General features: G+C 42.0%; 1 long non-coding RNA gene across 1 annotated transcript; it reads right to left on the bottom strand.

The window, feature by feature from the left end:
* Nucleotides 1–1,467: 1,467 nt before the first annotated feature.
* On the bottom strand, nucleotides 1,468–2,885 carry LOC113886751. Its single transcript, XR_003509543.1, has 2 exons — nucleotides 2,839–2,885; nucleotides 1,468–2,112 (listed from the first exon to the last, which is right to left on the bottom strand). It is a non-coding gene; the product is annotated as an uncharacterized LOC113886751 (long non-coding RNA).
* Between the last annotated feature and the right edge of the window lie 17,557 nt (nucleotides 2,886–20,442).

The raw sequence follows: 20,442 nt of genomic DNA on the forward strand, positions 1-20,442 counted from the left end.
CAGGTCTAAGCCACTCAGGTTCAGGCACTCGGGTAGTCCTCAGAGGCGCAAACTCGGTTGGGCCTGCCTTTTGTGCCCTTCCCAGGTCTGAGCAGCTCAGGTGATGAGGTGTTTGGCGAGCGTGGTCGCTGCGACTTATCGCCTCCCCCGTCCCTGCCACTCGGTTTTCTGGGTGTACAACCGGCGCACCTTCTCAGGCGGGTGTTGACCATCTAGAACCCTAAGAAGTCTTAGTTAGCAAAGAAGCCTGCTTACAGTTTTATATATAATGTCTCTCTGGGGCTGCGATTTCCCCCTTCCGGCTCTGGCTGCCTGTCACCGGAGGGGGATGGTCTGCCTGTCACCGGAGGGGGATGGTCTGCAGCCGGCTATCTGTTCAGTCCTTTGTTCTGTGCGCGAGCCTGGAGGTGTCTTAGGTTAGGGCTGGCTTTTCGCGTGGTAGTTATCTCACAGTCTGGTTTGCTAGCCCAAGTTAGTTCACTCAGATAGCGCTCAGGGCATTCAGGCCAGATCCTTACTCTAAGCGCTGCAGCCCCCGCCTCCCTGCACAGCCCCCGCTTGCTAGTGGTGGGTGCAGGCGTCTGCGCTGCTTCTCCGCTGGGGGAATTACTGCTGGGCTCGTAATCTGTGGGTTTTAATTGTTTATTTATTTTTCCTCCCTGTTATGTTGCCCTCTGTGCTTCCAAGGCTCGGCACAAACTCGGCAGAGTGTTTCCTGGTGTTTGGAAACTTCTCTCTTTTTAAGTCTCCCTTCCCGGGATGGAGCTCCATCCCTCCTTCTTGTGTCTCTTTTTTTGTCTTTTAAATTTTTTCCTACCTCCTTTCGAAGACAATGGGCTGCTTTTCTGGGTACCTGATGTCCTCTGCTGGCTTTCACAAGTTGTTTTGTGGAATTTACTCGGCGTTTAAATGTTCTTTTGATAAATTTGTGGTGGAGAGAGTGGTCTTCTCGTCCTATTCCTCCACCGTCTTAGCTCCTCTGCCAGAAATAATCTTTTTTAAAAAGAGCTTTCTTTCTGTTTTAAACAGTGTATTTATTAATTTATTTTGGCAATGCTAGGTCTTCATTGCTACATGGGCTTTTCTCTAATTGCCATGGGGCAGGGCTTCTATCTGGTTGTGGTGCACAGATTTCACATTGAACTGACTTCTCTTGTGGAGCACAGGCTCTAGGGCGCTTGGACTTCAGTAGTTGCAGCATGTGGGCTCCGTAGTTGCGGTTTCTGGGCTCTAGAGCACAGGCTCAATAGTTGTGTCACATGGGCTTAGCTGCTCCACGGAACGTGGGATCTTCCTGCATCAGGGATCGAACCCATGTCTCCTGCATTGGCAGGCTGATTCTTTACCACTGACCCATCAAGGAAGATCAGAAAGAATCTCTGATATTACTCAAAATTGAGACAACATCGATTGTGGGAGCTGTAACTTTAGGATCAAAGAAGGATAAAAATAAACCCAAACACAATATGCTATGGCTTTAAGTGCTTTTAATAGGAAAAAAAAAAATTTTTTTTTTTACCATCACAAAAGAGAATTGTAGCTTATTCAGAAAGTGGAGAACAAGTAACAGTTGTTTAGTTGGTAGAAACCCCTGCCCAGGTGACAGACAGACACAGAAGACAGGGAAAGAATCTTCTGATGGTGTCCAGGAGGAGAGCTGTTGCTCTTCCCTCTGAAGCACTGTGTTTTCTCAGCTGTCTTCCCAGAGGCAAGTGCTGTAGCAGCCTCAGGAAGGAAACCTCTGGCAGTCAGGAATCACCACAGGCATACTGCCGGCTGAAGGGTGGAGAAGCTTCTTCTGTATCCATGATAGGCTTTAAAGAGAAGATGAAGGTGGAGCTGTGGAGCTAGGTGAGCCAGTTGTCCTCATCCTTTCCGGATCCAGATAAAAGCTGATGCTGTTACTTGCACTTGGGTGGGCACTTCTCTTGGCATTGTTGGGGAGGTGGCACAGGAGGGCATTTCTGCTGGCACTTTGGAGGTGGGCAGGGCTCAGGGCACTTGGGAGGGCATACTACAGGAGGTGGCTGGCAGGGCTGCTTGCACTGCTGCTGCTGCTGCTGCTGCTGCTGCTGCTGCTGCTGCTGAGACATCTTTCTGGAGTCTTAGAATCTGAAAGAAATTACATGACAGTGTTCACAAGAAGGGACTGCTACAGGGAGAGAAGTCTGAGCTCGTGTAATAATATCAGATAGACTCTCTCCAGTCTCTAAGAATGTGGTTTGATCTCTTTAATCCCTTTCAATGAACTTCTGGCCTCTCTCTCCCTCTTCAACAAATTGTATTATTGGCTCAGAGAAAATCTTTTAACATACAACTTAAAAAAATTTTTTTTCAGAAAACCAATCAGTGTTGTTCTATTCTTTTTTTTTTCTTTCTGAAAACAGCATCTTCAATAAGGCCATCATAAGTTCCAAAATCCTGGGTAAACTCACAAGCAATTCTCATCATCATTAGCTCTCATGAGGTCCCAGAAGTATGACCTGATACAGAGCAAATGGCCACCAGGAAGGATACAAGGGCCCCACACCTTCAAAGAGAAATGCCTCTGAAATAACAGCAGAAGGACAGAAGAAAGAAACAGAAAGAGGAAAAGTGCTCCGTTCTTTACCTCTTCTTGTCACGGATTTTGTTTTAATCTCTTCCTTAAAGGAATTCAAACTCTGTACCAGAAACTTAATAAATACTGTATATCACTGTGTTCAAATTCCAAGCTCCCATCCATTAAGGAGCACTAAGTCATGACAATACCTTTGGACACACCAAATTTGCTATAGCCAGAATTAATTCATAAGTAGAGAGCCCAAGAATAAAGCTGAACTGAAGACTCAGACTCACCAGGTTCTCCAAAAGCTATCCGGACTTGAGTAGCAGGAGGATGGCAGTGATGCAGCAGAGGGCCTTTTTATAGGGACTTGCTGCCCCACCCAGGAGGAAGCAGAGCTGCCAAAACAGGCCCGGTTCAGTCATTTCCCAACCAAAATGCAAATCCATCCATAAGTGGCTTGACAGGGACTCCAGAAAGAGGAAATGTCCTGCTCCAGGATCTCCTCACTGGATTATCTCCCCATGACTCACACAATCCCTGTCTTAAGCTCTCAGTTTCAGGGATTTATGGCAGTGGGAGGATTTGGGAGGGTTCTTTAACTTGGAGTCAAAGCCTCCCTTTCTTGATTGGAGAAGACTCCTCTTTGATACCTTTCACCTTCAATGAATTATCAAAGTGCCTGCCTTGTTCCACTTGAACTGGTTGCCATTTTGTTGTACATCCTGGGTTGAAAAGAGCCTGGCTATCTAGTGACACCTTTCTCTTTACCTCAGGTCCTTCTTATAATGCTTTCCCCTTTGATCCATGACCTCCTAATCTGTCTCCTTTCTTCTTCTAAAATGGACCGAGGGCAGGTTGCAGATCATCTCTCCAGCCTTCCCATCATAATACTTAGATATGTTCAGTAAAGTGGTGACCTCTAGGAGCCTCCTTTCACTGCTTTTCTCCCTCAGATAAAAGACATCAAGCTGATTCTTGCAGCCTTTAGAAATCTGTTTCACCTTGGGTCACAGGGAACTCACTAAGAGTTTAGCATCATCTACTGTAATTCAGGTGTTGCGCAGCTCAGACTCTAGACCAACAACAGAAAGCAAGATTTTTGCACATAACTCCCCAACGTGACGTACCACCTACTCCTACATAATTTCTCCCAACTGTCTTCTTTGTACTACTTTGCTCTATGAAATAAGCTTATAGTATTGTTCAAATTTTCTGACATCCTTCTCCTTTGAAATATCGAAAGGCCCAATCTGGTAAATTATGCCATAAAGCAACTATTTTTTAATGAAGGTTGAAATCACTATGAGCCATTCAGTCATTGAAGTTAATTGCCATTCATATACAACTTCTCAATCATTAAGAAGAATTTCACTGTAATTTAAACCAATTTTTTAGATTTACCCTACTGGTTACATGGAATATATGTTAAATAAACCTCTTTCCTGGTCACTTCCTTCATATAATTTGTCAGTATGCTGGAAGGAAGCATAGTTGATTTATGAGTCATTTAAACTAGCACACGGTGCCCAGAAAATTGGTCAAATATTATTCCATGTATTTCTCTAAGGATGTTTTGAATGAGATGGGCTTCCCTGGTGGCTCAGCGGTCAAGTGTCTGCCTAACAAGCAGGAGATGCCAGTTTGATCACTGGATCAGGAAAATCCCCTGGATAAGGAAATGGCAACCCACTCAAGTATTCTTGCCTGGAGAATCCCACAGAGAGAGGGCTACATTCCGTGGGGTCACAAAGAGTCGCACACAACTTAGTGACAGACTTTCACCTTTCAGTATATAAATCAGTGGTCTGGGTAAAGGAGGTTTCCCTCTATAAGGTGGGTAGTCCTTCATCCACTGAAGGCCTGAACAGAGCAAAAGTCTAAGCCTTTCTTGGGTAACAGATAATCCTCTTGCCTGATGGCCTTCCACGGGTTTTCAGTTTCAGATTTTGAATTTTCCAGCCTTTATAATCTCTCTTTCTCTCTTTTTCCTGTTTTTCTCTGTGTGTGTCACTCTCCCATATAAAAAATATATATAATATGTAGTATATTATAATTTTAAAATTTCATCTGCCATTTCATGTACATCATTTCTATCTTCAAATTAAAAATTCAAGACATTTGTGTAAAGTGATTAAAGTAAAAATATAAATATTACATGACACATGTGAAGTGTAAATATGACAAATAGAATACATTTTTAGAGAATAACTGAAGTTCAAGAGAGAATGCCCTAGCGTGTTCCCCAGCCCTGGCATAATACTTCATTATGCCTTTTCAGAGATTTAGCTCTCAATAATTCATCTACAGTTCCTCTGTTCAGCTGGAGCTGAACTGTCCTCTTTTCTGTACTGTCCTCTTGGGCACTGAAGATTTTCATAATAGGCTGTGGCTGGTGAGGAATCATGTCTGGTTTAGGAGAAAAGTTACAACGCTGGCTTTATATTACTGTAGAATGTGGGAACACAGTTAATGGAATCTGGATGTCCCATTTCACCAGACCCCTACAATCCCCTAGAATGCTGTCTTGTGCTGAAGATTACTTTACCAGGAAATAAATCATTTTTATTCCAATAGTAAATATCAGGTTTAAATTGCATAAAAAAAATGAATGTAAGATATCATTTAAGACTCACACCGCCACATACAAGTGATTGAGAGTAGGTTTGGGAAGGGAGAGAGGATCAGAAAACTAAACATCTGAAATAGTTAAATAAATGCTTAGAGTTTATCTGATGAATTTGTTTTCTTCTACTCTATCCCAACATGTTTTAGATCTTTAAAAGAGAGTAGTTTTGAAAGTTTTTAATGTTTATTCTCTGTCTTCTCCTTCAACCCTTCAGACCTCTCATCCTGCCATATTACTCTTCACTTCCTAATGTATCAATATATCTCCTAACTGTCCAATTTAGTACACTGATGTGTTGGCAATGCATTTAGTAATAGTCTTTGCATATCTTTCTTATTTCTTCCTGCAATCAGTGTGAATAATGACCTACTAACTTGTCTTGGCCAAATAATCAGGAAATTTTTCAAGAATGTAGTTTTATAAATGGGAAGGGAAGAAGAAGAGAAGAAAGAAGAGGAAGAGAAGAGGAAGCACTTGAAAGCTCTTATACAGTCACCAGGTATGCATGTTCCAGAAGTCAGGACATAACATTTTTGTCTAGCTCAGCAGCATCTCCACTGACTACTATATATATTTTAAAATATTATAATAAAGGGGAAAAGTCAAGTTGGTATAATATGAGGATGTCAAACTCGTCCTTACTCACATACATATTTCAAGTATACATCTACAAATGGAGTAACTATCAACAGACTACTTGGTGAACATTAGTGGAAGTCTTTGGACACCTAAAACGACAAGAAAAATCCACTCATAATCAGGCAAAATGAAAAAATTAAAACAGACAATCAAAACAGGGACCAGCAACCCTGACAGGAAGCTGAAGATGGAGGGGAAAAGCCCATCACAGTGGGCAAATCAGCTGGGACAGAAATGGGCCTTCAGGGGATCAAAGCAGAGGATGATCTGTGAAAGGCAAGATAAGAACTGCATGCATGGTCTGTGCCACAGCCCTGCTCATCCTATCCTAAATCATGTGTTTCCTGTTGCAGAGGGGTCTGGGTGCTGGAACATGGAGTTTTGAGTGAAGAATCAGGGAGGGAACAGTTGTTGTGAAAAGACAGCCTGAAGGGACATGAGTAAGGAGTTCTACAGCTGGGAAAGTTTGCAGATAAAGCCTGGGACACCCTAGGAGCTAGGTGTCATTGTTGAGTGACATGCAAGGGGCAGGGCTGCCATCATAACCCCTTTCCCACCTGCCAACTTCTTTGGCCTTCAGAGGCACTGGGAGTGGTTCCCATTGAGTCATCTTGCCCATCCCTCCAGCCAAGGCCTCTTCTACACAAGTAGGCTTAGTGGTCCTGAGTGCCACCCATCTTAAAGCCATGTTTAGAATTAGCTCTGAGAGCCTTTGCACTGCCAGGGGCTGAATATTAAAGTGTAGGGCTAAGAGAGTGGATCCTGGGAGAGGATCACTGTTGGCTTCACAGATACAACAGAGAGGACAGGAGTGAGAGGCTCTGAGGCTGGGAATGCCAACTGGAGGAAATGTGTTGTGCCTAGGAAATGAGGCACCATTGTTAAGTCGCATGCAAAGGGCAGGGCCACTACAGTCCACACACCACATACCAGCCCCTGCCTCTCTGGGCACTGGGAGGGAGTCCCTCCAGGGCAAGTGTGCCCCCATCTGTTGCAACTGCCTGCTGGTCTACATCACTACAGGCAATTTGTGCACACTCCCATTGTGGCCGCTGGTCTGAGTAAGTGTGTGCCACTCAGACACTATTTTCTCTCTCTCTCATCTGGGTGGGGAACAGATGTCTGAGGGTGGCGTGCGCACACACACACACACAAGTGGGGCTCAAACCAAAGCTGAACCCCAGAGGCACTGCAACTAAGGAAGAGGCGCAGAAATGTTTCCCTGCAGCTGTACAGGCTGTGGGTTAATTCTCTGTGATTGGCTCAGTACATCCTGTGTCTGTGGAATATCTGAATAGATAATGAGTGTTACCGCTGAGACTAGTCCAGCTTTAGCAGCAGTGAATGTTGGGGGCAAGTACATATGGGAGCTGGGGCAGGTCAGAGTCTGAGCTGGTTCTGCAGTGCCCACAGCAGATCCAGAGACTTACCTAGAAGTTTTGGAAGGTCTCTTGAGGAGGCAGGGGTTGGCTCTGGCTCCCTGTAGGAGGAAGGACACTGACAGAGGAAGCCCCAGGAAAATGTTTTTATTACTATTGTTCTGCTTTGCTTTGTTTCATTATGTTCAGTTGTTTTTATTATTATTTATTTTTGATTGTTTTTATGTGTTTGCTTTACGTTTTCTTTGCACTTATTTTTTTAGATTGCTTTTATTGTTTGCTTTATTTTTCACTTTGTATAAGCTTCATTTAGTCAGGTCAGTTACTCAGTCGTGTCTGAATTTTGCAACCTCATGAACCGCAGCATGCCAGGCCTCCCTGTCCATCACCAATTCCCAGAGTTTACCCAAACTCATGTCCGTTGAGTCTTTGATGCCATCTCATCCTCTGTTGTCCCCTTTTCCTCCTGCCCTCAATCGTTCCCAGCATTAGTGTCTTACTTTCAGCTTCAACATCAGTCCTTCAAAAGAACACCCAGGACTGATCTCCTTTAGGATGGACTGGTTGGATCTCCTTGCAGACCAAGGGGCTCCCAAGAGTCTTCTCCAACACCACAGTTCAAAAGCATCACTTCTTCGGCACTCAGCTTTCTTTATAGTCCAACTCTCACATCCATACATGCCTACTGGAAAAACCATAGCCTTGACTAGATGGATCTTTGTTGACAAAGTAATGTCTCTGCTTTTGAATATGCTATCTAGGTTGGTCATAACTTTCCTTCCAAGGAGTAAGCGTCTTTTAATTTCATGGATGCAATCACCATTTGCAGTGATTTTGGAGCCCAGAAAACTAAAGTCAGCCACTGTTTCCCCATCTATTTGCCATGGACTGATGGGATCAGATGCCGTGATGTTAGTTTTCTGGACACTGAGTTTTAAGCCAACATTTTCACTCTGCTCTCTCTTTCATCAAGAGGCTCTTTAGTTCTTTTTCACTTTCTGCCATAAGGGTGGTGTCATCTGCATATCTGAGGTTATTGATATTTCTCCTGGCAATCTTGATTCCAGCTTGTGCTTCTTCCATCCCAGCGTTGCTCATGATGTACTCTGCATATAAGTTAAATAAGCAGGGTGACAATATACAGCCTTGATATACATCTTTTCTATTTGGAATCAGTCTGTTGTTCAATGTCCAGTTCTACCTGTTGCTACCTTAGTCTTTATTTATTAGCTTCATTTTTTAGTTCCTTATTTTTTTTTTTTTGTCATCTTCTTAGTTTTGTTTCTTTTTTGTCTATTTTCTCTGCTTCTTTGTTTCTGTAAGTTTGGTTTTTCTGCTGTCATTTGTGTTGTGTTTAGTGTGTCTGTTTTCTTTGTGTGTGTGTGTCAGTATTTTGTTGTTGTTGCTGTCTTTTTATATTTTTACTGTTTGTCTTGGGTTTTGTTTTGTTTTGTTTTTTTCCTTTTCTTTTATTTATTTTTCTTCTTTCTCTGGCCACAGTTGTGGCTTGTGGACTCTTGGCTCCCCAGCGGGAATCAGACCTCTGTACCTCTGTGGTGGGAGCACTGAGTCCAGGACGCTGTACTGCCAGAGAATCTGGGGTCCATAGAATGTTAATTCACACGTGCTATCCTGGAAGTGTGTATTTCAACACCAAGCCCTCACTCCACCCAACTGCCTATAGACTCCAGTGCCTATAGACTCCATGCCAAACAAGCACAAGACAGAAATACTGCCCCGCCCACCAGTAGAAAGGCTGCCTAGTAATTCTAGGCTCACAGACATCCCCAAACACCCTGCTTATCAGAGGGAAAAGACTCAGTTCCAATTGCCAGAGTGCAGGCACTAAGCCCTCCCACCAGGAAGCTTACACAAGCCTCTGGACCAATCTCACCTACCAGAGGACAGATAACAGAAGCAAATGGAACTACAACCCTGCCATCTGTGAAAAGAAGACCATAAAAACAGTAAGATATCCAAAATATAAGGACAGAGAATTATGTGGCAGATGGAGAAGCAAAATATCAAGCCAGAAGACCAAATAAATGAAGTAGAAATAGGTAATCTATATGATAAAGAATTCAGAGTATTCAGAATTCTGTTTCCATTTGTTTCCCCATTTATTTGCCATGAAGTGATGGGACCAGATGCCATGATTTTAGTTTTTTGAATGTTGAGTTTTAAGCCAGCTTTTTCAATCTCCTCTTTCTCCTTCTTAAGAGGCTCTTTAGTTCCTCTTCACTTTGTTCCAGAAGGGTGGTATCATCTCTATACCTGAGGTTATTGACATTTCTCCGGGAATCTTGATTCCAGCTTGTGTTTCAACCAGACCAGCATTTCGCATGATTTACTCTGCATATAAGTTAAATAAGCAGGGGAACAATATACAGCCTTGACTTCCTCTTTTCCCAATTTTGAACTGGTCTGTTGTTCCCACCTTTGCTAAGTCACTTCAGTCGTGTCTGACTCTGTGCGACCCCATAGACGGCAGCCCACCAGGCTCCCCCGTCCCTGGGATTCTCCAGGCAAGAACACTGGAGTGGGTTGCCATTTCCGTCTCCAATGCATGAAAGAGAAAAGTGAAAATGAAGTCGCTCAGTCGTGTCCGACCCTCAGCGACCCCATGGACTGCAGCCCTCCAGGTTCATCCATCCATGGGATTTTTCCAGGCAAGAGTACTGGAGTGGGGTGCCTACCTAGACAGCATATTAAAAAGCAGAGACATTACTTTGCCAACAAAGGTCTGTCCAGACAAAGCTATGGTTTTTCCAACAGTCATGTATGGATGTGAGTGTTGGACTATAAAAATACTGACCACCAAAGAATTGATGCTTTTGAATTATGGTGTTGAAGAAGACTATTGAGAGTCCCTCAAACTGCAAGGAGATCAAACCAGTGCATCCTAAAGGAAATCAGTCCTGAGGATTCATTGGGAGGACTTATGCTAAAGCTGACACTTCAATACTTTGACTACCTGAGGTGAAGAAGTGACTCATTTGAAAAGACCCTGAGGCTGGGAAAGATTTAAGGCAGGAGGAGAAGGAATGACAGAGGATGAGCTGGTTGGATGGCATCACCAATTTGATGGACATGAGTTTGAGCAACCTCTGACCGGGAAGCCAGGTGTGCTACAGTCCATGGGGTCACAGAGAATCAGACACGGCTGAGCGACTGAAGTGTACTGAAGTCAACTGTTGTTCCATGTCTGGTTCTAACTGTTGCTTCTTGATCTGCATACAGATTTCTCAGGAGGCAGGTATGGTGGTCTGGTATTATTATCTCTTTAAGAATTTTCCACACTTTGTTGAGAACCACACAGTCAAAGTTTCAGGGTAGTCAATGACACAGAAATAAATATTTTTCTGGAATTCTCTTGTTTTATCTACAGCAGTCAGAATTACTGCCATTACCCTTATCATAGTTTGGCCTCAGGCCAAATTACAAGGAGGGAACACAGCCCCATCCATCAGCAGAAAGTTGGACTAAAGATTTACTGAGCATGGCCTTGCCCACCAGAGCAAGAACCAGTCTTCCCCACAGCCAGTCCCTCCCATTAGGAAGCTTCCACAAGTTTCATATCCTCATCCATCAAGGGTAGACAGAATGAAAACCACAACTACAGAAAACTAAGCAAACTGATCACATGGATAACAGCCTCATCTAACTCGATGAAACCATGAACCATGCCATGTAGCACCACCCAAGACAGAGATGGTGGAGAATTCTAACACAATGTGTTCACTGGAGAAGGGAATGGTAAACCACCAACATTCTTGCCTTGAGAACCCCCTGAACATTATGAAAAGGAATAGTAGAGATCAGAGATAGAAATGAAGAAAACAGTAGCAAAGATTAATGAAACTAAAAGGCGGTTCTTTGTGAAGATAAACACAATTGATAAATATTTAGCACAATTCATCAAAAAAAAGGGGGGGGGGGAGAAGACTCAAATCAATAAAATTAGAAAAGAAAAAGGAGAAGTTACAATTGACACCACAGAAATACAAAAGATTATAAGAGACTACTACAAGCAATGATATGTCAATAAAATGGTCAACATGGAAGAAATGGATAAATACTTAGAAAAGTCAAACTTTTCAAGACTGAACCAGAAAGAAATAGAAAATATGAACAGACCACTCACACGCACTGAAATAGAAACTATGATTAAAAATCTTCCAACAAACAAACGTCCAGGACCAAATGACCTCACAGGCAAGTTCTACCAAACAGTTAGAGAAGAGCTAACATTTATCCTTCTCGAGCTCTTCCAAAAATTGCAGAGAGAGGAACACTCCCAAACTCTTTATATGAGAACAAGATCACTCTGATATAAAAACTAAAGACCCCAAAAAGAGAAAAAAAGAGGTCAATGTCACTGATATACATAGACACAAAAGTCCTCAACAAAATGCTGGCAGACAGAAACCAACAACACAGTAAAAGGAACACACACCATGATCAAGTGAAATTTATCTCAGGGTGCAAGGATTTTTTGCTATCTCCTAATCAATCAGTAGAAGTGAGAAATAGACTTAAGGGACTAAATGTTATAGACAGAGTGCTTGATGAACTGTAGATGGAGGTTCGTGACATTGTACAGGAGACGGAGAGCAAGACCACTCCCAAGAAAAAGAAATGGAAAAAAGCAAAATGGCTGTCTGAGGAGGCTTTACAAATAACTGTTTAAAAAGGGAAGTGAAAAGCAAAGGGGAAAAGGAAAGATATACCCACTTGAATGCAGGGTTCCAAAAATAGCAAGGAGAGATAAGAAAGCCTTCCTCAGTGATCAGTGCAAAGAAATAGAGGAAAACAATAGAATGGAAAAGACTAGAGATCTCTTCAAGAAAATTAGAGATATCAAGGTAACATTTAATGCAAAGACGGGCTCAATAAAAGACAGAAATGGTATGGACCTAACAGAAGCAGAAGATATTAAGAAGAAGTGGCAAGAATACATAGAAGAACGGTACAAAAAAGATCTTCAGGACCCAGACAATAACGATGGTGTGATCACTCACCTAGAGCCAGACATCCTGGAATGTGAAGTCAAGCGGGCGTTTAGGAAGCATCACGACGAACAAAGCTAGTGGAGGTTATGGAATTCCAGTTGAGCTATTTCAAATCCTGAAAGATGATGCTGTGAAAATGCTGCTCTCAATATGCCACAAATTTTGGAAAACTCAGCAGTGGCCACAGGACTGGAAAAGGCCAGTTTTCATTCCAAACCCAAAGAAAGGCAATGCCAAAAAATGCTCAAATTACCGCACAATTGCACTCATCTCACACGCTAGTAAAGTGATGCTTAAAATTCTCCAAGCCAGGCTTCAGCAATACAGGAACTGTGAACTTCCAGATGTTCAAGCTGGGTTTAGAACAGGCAGAAGAACCAGAGTTCAAATTGTCAACATCTGTTGGATCAACAAAAGAAGAGAGTTCCAGAAAAACATCTACTTCTGCTTTATTGACTATGCCAAAGCCTTTGACTGTGTGGATCACAATCAACTGTGGAAAATTCTGAAAGAGATGGGAATACCAGACCACCTGACCTGCCTCTTGAGAAGCCTATATGCAGGTCAGGAAGCAACAGTTAGAACCGGACATGGAACAACAGACTGGTTAGGGTTAGGGTTAGAATTGATGCTTTTGAACTGTGGTGCTAGAGAAGACTCTTGAGAGTCCCTTGGACTGCAAGGAGATCCAACCAGTCCATCCTAAAGGAGATCAGTCCTGGGTGTTCATTGGAAGGACTGATGTTGAAGCTGAAACTCTACTACTTTGGCCACCTGATGTGAAGTGCTGACTCATTTGAAAAGACCCTGATGCTGGGAAAGATTGAGGGCAGGAGAAGAAGGGGACGACAGAGGATGAGATGGTTGGATGGCATCACTGACTCAATGGACATGCATTTGGATGGACTCTGGGAGTTGGTGATGGACAGGGACGCCTGGTGTGCTGCGGGGATGACGAAGAGTCGGACATGATTGAGCAACTGAACTGAAATGAACTGAAGTGAATCAATCAGTATGATACACCACACCAAAAAACTGAAGAATAAAAGACCATATGTTCATCTCAATAGATACAGAAACATCTTTTGACAAAATTCAACACCCATTCATGATTAAGAATTCTCCAGAAAGTGGGAAGGTACAGGGAACCTACCTCAACAGGGAAAGGTAACATATAACTAACTCAAAGCAAATATAATTTTCAATAGTGAAAAACTGAGAGCACTTCCTCTAAGATCAGGATTAAGACATGGATATCCACTGTCACCACTATTATTCAATGTAGTTTTGGAAGTGCTAGCCTTGGTTATCAGTGTATAAAAATAAGTAAAAAAAATCTAAACTGGAAAAGAAGAAATAAAAATGTCACTGTTGCAGATGACATGATACTATACATAGGAAATTGTAAAGAGGTTACAAGAAAACTACTAGGGCTAATCAATGAATGTGGTAAAGTTTCAGGATACAAAATTAATGCATAGAAATCCCTTGCATTCCTATATACTAGCTATGAAAAATCAGAAAGAGAAATTGAGGAAACAATCCCATTTACCACTGCAAGAAAAATAATAAAATACCAAGGGCTAAACCTATCTCGGAGAAGGCAATGGCACCCCACTCCAGTACTCTTGCCTGGCAAATCCCATGGATGGAGGAGCCTGGAAGGCTGCAGTCCATGGGGTCGCTGAGGGTCGGACATGACTGTGCGATTTCACTTTCACTTTTCACTTTCATGCATTGGAGAAGGAAATGGCAACCCACTCCAGTGTTCTTGCCTGGAGAATCCCAGGGATGGGGAAGCCTGGTGGGCTGCCATCTATGGGGTCACACAGAGTCGGACATGACTGAAGTGACTTAGCAATAGCAATAGCAAACCTATCTATTGATGTAAAATTCTATACTCAAGAAACTATAAGAAACCAATGAAAGAAATCAAACACAACACAACCAGATGGAGAGATATACAATGTTTATGAATTAGAAGAATCAGTATTGTGAAGTGACTATAGTACCTGAGGCAATCTACATACTCAGTGTAATCTTTATCAAATTATCAATGGCATTTTTCACAGAATTAGAAGAACAAATTTATAATTTGTATGGAAATGCAAAAGACCCCAAGCAGCCAAAGGAATCTTGAGAAAGAAAAATGGAGCTTGAGGAATCAGGCTTCCTCACATCAGAATATGCTATGAAGTTACAGTCATCAAAACAGTATGGTACTGGCATAAAATTGAAATATAGATAAATGGAACAGGATAGAGAGTGCAGAGATTAAACCCATGCAACTAAGGTCACCTCATCTATGACAAAAGAGGCAAGAGTATACAATGGAGAAAACACAGTCTCATCAATGAGTGTTGTTGTAAAATTGGACAGTTATATGTAAAAGAATGAAATTAGAACACTCCCTAACACCATACACAAAAATAAACTAAAAATGGATCCAGTTTAGATCAGTCACTCAGTTGTGTCTGACTCTTTGCGATGCCCTAAACCGCAGCACTCCAGGCCTCACTGTCCATTACCAAAACCAGAGTCCATCCAAACCCATGTCCATTGAGTCAGTGATGCCATCCAACCATCTTCTCTGTCAAACTTTCCCAGCATTAGGGTCTTTTCAAATGAGTCAGCACTTCACATCAGGTGGCCAAAGTAGTAGAGTTTCAGCTTCAACATCAGTCCTTCCAATGAACACCCAGGACTGATCTCCTTTAGGATGGACTGGTTGGATCTCCTTGCAATCCAAGGGACTCTCAAGAGTCTTCTCCAGCACCATAGTTTAAAAGCATCAATTCTTCAGCACTCAGCTTTCTTTATAGTCCAACTCTCACATCCATACATGACCACTGGAAAAACCATAGCCTTGGCTAGATGGACCTTTGTTGACAAAGTAATGTCTCTGCTTTTTAATAAGCTGTCTAGGTTGGTCATAACTTTCCTTCCAGGAAGTAAGTGTCTTTTAACTTCATGGCTGCAATCACCATCTGCAGTGATTTTGGAGCCCAGAAAAATAAAGTCAGCCACTGTTTCCACTGTTTCCTGATCCATTTGCCATGGACTGATGGGACCGGATGCCATGATCTTTGTTTTCTGAATGTTGAGCTTTAAGCCAACTTTTTCACTATCCTCTTTCACTTTCATCAAGAGGCTCTTTAGTTCTTTTTCACTTTCTGCCATAAGGGTGGTGTCATCTGCATATCTGAGATTATTGATATTTCTCCCAGCAATCTTGATTCCAGCTTGTGCTTCCTCCAGCCAGCATTTCTCATGATGTACTCTGCATGGAAGTTAAATAAGCAGGGTGACAATATGCAGCCTTAACGTACTCCTTTTCCTATTTGGAACCAGTCTGTTGTTCCATGTCCAGTTGTAACTGTTGCTTCCTGACCTGCATATAGGTTTCTCAAGAGGCAGGTCAGGTGGTCTGGTATTCCCATCTCTTTCAGAATTTTCCACAGTTGATTGTGATTCACACAGTCAAAGGCTTTGGCATAGTTAGTAAAGCAGAAATAGATGTTTTTCTGGAACTCTCTTGCTTTTTTGATGATCCAGCAGATATTGGCAGTTTGATCTCTGGTTCTTCTGCTTTTTCTAAACCCAGCTTGAACATCTGGAAGTTCACAGTTCCTGTATTGCTGAAGCCTGGCTTGGAGAATTTTGAGCATCACTTTACTAGCGTGTGAGATGAGTGCAATTGTGTGGTAATTTGAGCATTTTTTGGCATTGCCTTTCTTTGGGATTGGAATAAAATCTCACCTTTTCCAGTCCTGTGGCCACTGCTGAGTTTTCCAAAATTTGTGGCATATTGAGAGCAGCACTTTCACAGCATCATCTTTCAGGATTTGAAATAGCTCAACTGGAATTCCATAACCTCCACTAGCTTTGTTCGTAGTGATGCTTCCTAAGGCCCACTTGACTTCACATTCCAGGATGTCTGGCTCTAGGTGAGTGAGCACACCATTGTTATTATCAGGGTAGTGAAGATCTTTTTTGTACATGGAATAAATGGAATTAATTCCATTTTGTAAATGGATTAAAAGCCTACATATAAGACCAGACACTATAAAACTCTTAGAGGAAAATACAGGAAGAACACACTTTGGCATAAAGTACAGCAAGATCTCTTTTGAACCACCTCCTAGAGTAACAAAAATAAAAACAAAAATAAACAAATGAGAATTCATTAAACTTAAAAGTTTTTGCACTACAAAGGAAACCACAACAAGAGAATCTTCAGATTGCAAGAAAATATTTTTAAATAAAGCAACTGACAAGAGAATAACCTCCAAAATATATGCAAACAGCTCATATAGGTTGATATAAAAAAAAAACAAACAAACAAGTAACCCAATCAAAAAAATGGGTAGAAAACATAATAGACATTTCTCCAAAGACATATAGATGGCCAAGAGGAACATGGATACATGCTCAACATTACTAATTATTAGCGAAAAGAAGATTAAAACTACAACGAGGTATTATCTCACACTGGTAAGGATGGTCATCATCAAAAAGAGCTACAAACAATAAATGCTGGATGGGTGTGGAGAAAAAGGAATCCGCATGCACTGTTGTGGTTTCCCTGATGGTTTAGATGGTAAAAAGCCTGCCTACAGTGCACAAAACCCAGGTGTGATCCCTGTCTAGGGAAGATCGTCTGGAGAAGGGAATGGCAACCCACCTCAGCTGGTAGGAATGTTAACTGATGCAGCCAATATGGAGAATGGTATGGAGGTTCCTTAGAAAACTAAAAATAGAGTTACTATATGACCCAGAAAGCACACTACTGGGCATATTCCCTGAGAAATCAATAATGGTCATTGCTTCACTATTTACAATAGCCAGGACCTGGATACAGCCTAAATGTTCATCAGTGAGTGAATGGATAAAGAAGACATGGTACATATAAACAATGGAATACTCAGTTCAGTTTAGTCACTGTCGTCACTGACTCTTTGTGACCCCATTGACTGCATGCAGCATGCCACTCTTCCCTGTCCATCAACTCCTGGAGCTTGTTCAAATTCATGTCCATAGAGTCAGTGATGCCATCCAACCATCTCATTCTCTGTTATCACCTTCTCCTCCTGCCTTTGTCTTTCCCAGCATCGACTCCATGGACTGCAGCACACCAGGCTTCCCTGTCCATCAACTCCCAGAGCTTGCTCAAACTCAAACTCATTCCATTGAGTCGGTGATGCCATCCAACCATCTCATCCTCTGTTGTCGCTTTCTCTTCTTGCCTTCAATCTTTCCCAGCATCAGGGTCTTTTCCAATGAGTCAGTTCTACGCATCAGGTGGCCAAAATACTGGAGTTTTAGCTTCAGCATCAGTGCTTCCAAGGAATATTCAGGATTGATTTCCTTTAGGATAGACTGGTTTGATCTCCTTATAGTCCAAGGGACTCTTAAGTTTCTTCTCCAACACCACAGTTCAAAAGTATCAATTCTTTGGTGCTCAGCTTACTTTATCAGCCAACTCTCACATCCATACATAACTGCTGGAAAAACCATATCCTTGACTAGATGGACCTTTGTTGGCAAAATAATGTCTCTGCTTTTTAATATGCTGTTTAGGTTGGTCATAGCTTTTCTTCCAAGGAGCAAGCGTCTTTCAATTTCATGGCTGCAGTCACCAACTGCAGTGATTTTAGAGCCCCCCCCCCCAAATAAAGTCTCTTACTGTTTCCCTTGTTTCCCCATCCATTTACCATGAAATGATGGGACTTGATGCCATGATCTTCGTTTTCTGAAAGTTGAGTTTTAAGCCAGATTTTTCACTCTCCTCTCTCACTTTCTTCAAGAGGCTCTTTTGTTCCTTTTCATTTTCTGCCATGAGGATGGTGTCATCTGCATATCTGAGGTCATTGATATTTCTCACGGCAATTTTGATTCCAGCTTATGCTTCATCCAGCCTGGCATTTCGCATGATGTATTCTGCATAGAAGTTAAATAAGCAATATACAGCCTTGACATACTCCTTTCCCAATTTGGAACCAGTCTGTTTTTCCATGTCAGGTTCTAACTGTTGCTTTTTGACCTACATACAGATATTACTCACCTATAAAAATGATTGAAATTAAGTCATTTGTAGAGACATGGATGGATCTAGAGTCTATCATAGAGAGTGAAGTCAGAAAGAGAGAAACTGATGTCATATATTAGTGTATATATGTGGAATCTAGAGAAGTGGAACAGATGAACTTACTTGCAGCACAGAAATAGAGATGCAGACATAGAGAAAGGACATGTGGATACAGAGTGGGCTGGTAAGAGGGGGTGGGATGATTTCGGAGATTAAGATTGACATACATACACTACCTTGTGTGAAATAGCTAGTGGGAACCTGCCAGCTAACCCAGGAGCTCAGCTCACTGCTCTGTTGTGACCAGTACAGGTGAAATGAGGTGGAGGGTGAGGAGAGGAAAATCCAAGAGTGAGGGGAAATAGGTATATACATAACTGATTCACTTCATTTTATAGAAGATACTAATACAGTGTTGTAAAACAACCCAATAAAAAATAAAATTAAAAAAATGGATAATCAACAAAGACCTACTGTATAGAACATGGAATTCTGCTCAATAATCATATAACATCCTAAATAGGAAAAGAATTTGAATAAGAATCGATACATGTACATGTAGAACTGAATGACTTTGCTGTACACCTTAGAATAACACATTGTTAACCAACGATACTCCAATACACAACAAAAGTTAAATTAAAGAATAGGTTGGTTAAGAACATATCCTTTTTCATAGCTTACTTGACTAGTAAGCTAAACATTAGAAAAAAGTTGCCTAGATACAGTGACTTTGTAAATCTAAAAAAACATTGTAAACCTCAATGTTCTTCAAGTTCAGTTCAGTTCAGTTAGTCACTCAGTCGTGTCCGACTCTCTGCGACCCCATGAATCACAGCACGCCAGGCCTCCCTGTCCATCACCAACTCCCGGAGTTCACTCAGACTCACGTCCATCGAGTCAGTGATGACATCCAGCCATCTCATCCTCTGTCATCCCCTTCTCCTCCTGCCCCCAATTCCTCCCAGCATCAGAGTCTTTTCCAATAAGTCAGCTCTTCGCATGAGGTGGCCAAAATACTGGACTTTCAGCTTTAGCATCATTCCTTCTTAAGAACACCCAGGGCTGATCTCCTTCAGAATGGACTGGTTGGATCTCCTTGCAGTCCAAGAGACTCTCAAGAGTCTTCTCCAACACCACAGTTCAAAAGCATCAATTCTTGGTGTCAAAACAGAGAAGTAATTTCAGACATGAAAAAACATTTAAGGCTCTGAGGTTAATGAGTTGTTGGAGTAAGAAGACCAAGTAGTACACATGGAGAGGTGGCAAAACTTTACCTGGTAAGGATCCTTTAAATTTCCATCCTTCTACACTACCCATGTTTTCAGAGCTGCTATAATTTCATGCAGAATATGCCACTACATTCCAAAAGTCCTTGATCTGCAGTATCACATTAAACACAAGGTTACATTAGAAGAGAAAAAGAACAACGAGAAAGTGAAGGGGCAATGGAGCCTAAGAATCTTCTTGGTTGCTGTGCTAGTTATGTCCGTGTCACTTCCCTGCTGCAGCAAGCATGGTGGTGAGGCGATGATGGTGATGGTGGTGATGATGGAGACAATGATGATGTGCTGTCTTCCCAGTGCCATTTCTGTGCCCCAACATGTGCAAATTAAAGTACACACAATCATGTAATTTTTATGCCTCAGATATTTTGCAGTTAACACAGTTTTCCCCATTTCAGTAAAGGGACTTTAATTCTGAGGAGTTAAATAATTGTTTACTCAAATTAGTCAAGCAATAATTAACATGATTCTAAGTTATATAGAAATAATCTTTTTTAAAAAGAGCTTTCTTTCTGTTTTAAACAGTGTATTTATTAATTTAATTTGGCAATGCTGGGTCTTCACTGCTACATGGGCTTTTCTCCAGCTGCCATGAGGCAGGGCTTCTATCTGGTTGTGGTGTGCAGACTTCATGCTGAACTGACTTCTCTTGTGGAGCACAGGCTCTAGGGCGCTTGGACTTCAGTAGTTGCAGCAGGTGGGCTCCGTAGTTGGGGTTTCTGGGCTCTAGAGCACAGGCTCAATAGTTGTGTCACATGGGCTTAGTTGCTCCACGGAATGTGGGATCTTCCCAGACCAGGGAATGAACCCATGTCTCTTGCATTGGCAGGCTGATTCGTTACCACTGACACATTAGGGAAGATC

The sequence above is a fragment of the Bos indicus x Bos taurus genome, chromosome 3 (genome assembly GCF_003369695.1).
Source record: "Bos indicus x Bos taurus breed Angus x Brahman F1 hybrid chromosome 3, Bos_hybrid_MaternalHap_v2.0, whole genome shotgun sequence".
In the NCBI taxonomy this organism is placed as follows: domain Eukaryota; kingdom Metazoa; phylum Chordata; class Mammalia; order Artiodactyla; family Bovidae; genus Bos; species Bos indicus x Bos taurus.